Source organism: Cupressus sempervirens, chromosome 10 (genome assembly GCF_028749045.1).
Source record: "Cupressus sempervirens isolate cs-2001-9-10 chromosome 10, ASM2874904v1, whole genome shotgun sequence".
NCBI lineage: Eukaryota > Viridiplantae > Streptophyta > Pinopsida > Cupressales > Cupressaceae > Cupressus > Cupressus sempervirens.
This window is the reverse complement of record NC_143127.1, coordinates 155,265,082-155,266,267: the sequence shown is the minus strand read 5'-3', so window position 1 is coordinate 155,266,267 and position 1,186 is coordinate 155,265,082.

Here is a 1,186-nt window from a genome sequence, read left to right as displayed (position 1 = left end):
AATTTTAAGAAATTTGTTAGACATTGTAATTAGTGAATCAATATATTATAATCCTATAGCAAAATGCCATTCAAACTCTAATGATATAGGAGTACAACTAACGTCGATGTTTATTGAATAAATTTTCAAAACAAGATTTTTTTTTTATAAGGTAATTAATAATGCTAACAACGTGTCCTCAGACCCTATGCGAGGTCACAAACAGGAGACCTCAACCTCATCATGTAGTTCAAACCTGTGATCCCATTGGATCGTGAAATGCACAAGCCCACGATCATAATGGTCCAATGGGGTTTGAACCTAAGTGGACACAACACCACCACAACTACTTAGCAACACATTAAGTGTTGAATCCAAAGAATAAACTTTTTAGACTAGTATTTTTTTCATTAATAGTAATTATATAATATCATGAAATCCTAAACTAAATTACATATCTAGGGGGAAAGACCTAATTATTGATAGGTGTCCAATAACCATTATGGTTTTTGTCATAGACCCCCCCTCAATTACTACCTTTAAAGAGCCCAAAAAATGAAAAGACATGTACTAATAGTCGATCATCTTTAGCTTTTTTAGTTGGTGATTGGTGGCCCATTTCTGTACTAATATTTGGACATTTCATAAAGATTAGTAGGACATTTAGCCACAAATATTGACATTTTTGAGTGAGCAACTATTGGTGCATGAATGTAGTGAGTACTAGGGGAGCATTTCAAAATGACAAATTTGGACCACTTTGCGCTCCATGATCCCTAAAGAGAGATTCATGAATACCCAATAGACAAAACCTTAGCTTTAAACACTTCACTCACCTAGGAAGGTAAATCGAAAAAATCAACAAAATTCAATGGTGGTTTAGGAGTTCTCGATGCACAAAGTTAGTTCAAACAGCTACTAAATGCTTTCTCCTATTATATGGAATATAAGAATATCTCAAAATAAACTTTTTTATATTTTAAATTATAAATATTTTATCAATATTATAAAATTATATTATATTATTTTATCTTTATTTAAAAAATGTGGTATATTAAAGAAGCGCTCGAGGTTTTTGTTTGCACCAGAGTAGCTCCTTCCTATTGACCTTTACCGGCGCATGTAGGTAACCCTTCGCTTTCCCTGAATATCTCTCCGCTGCATTATTCGTGGCGTCCTTTTTCTTTTTCTTGGTAAAGAATGAGAT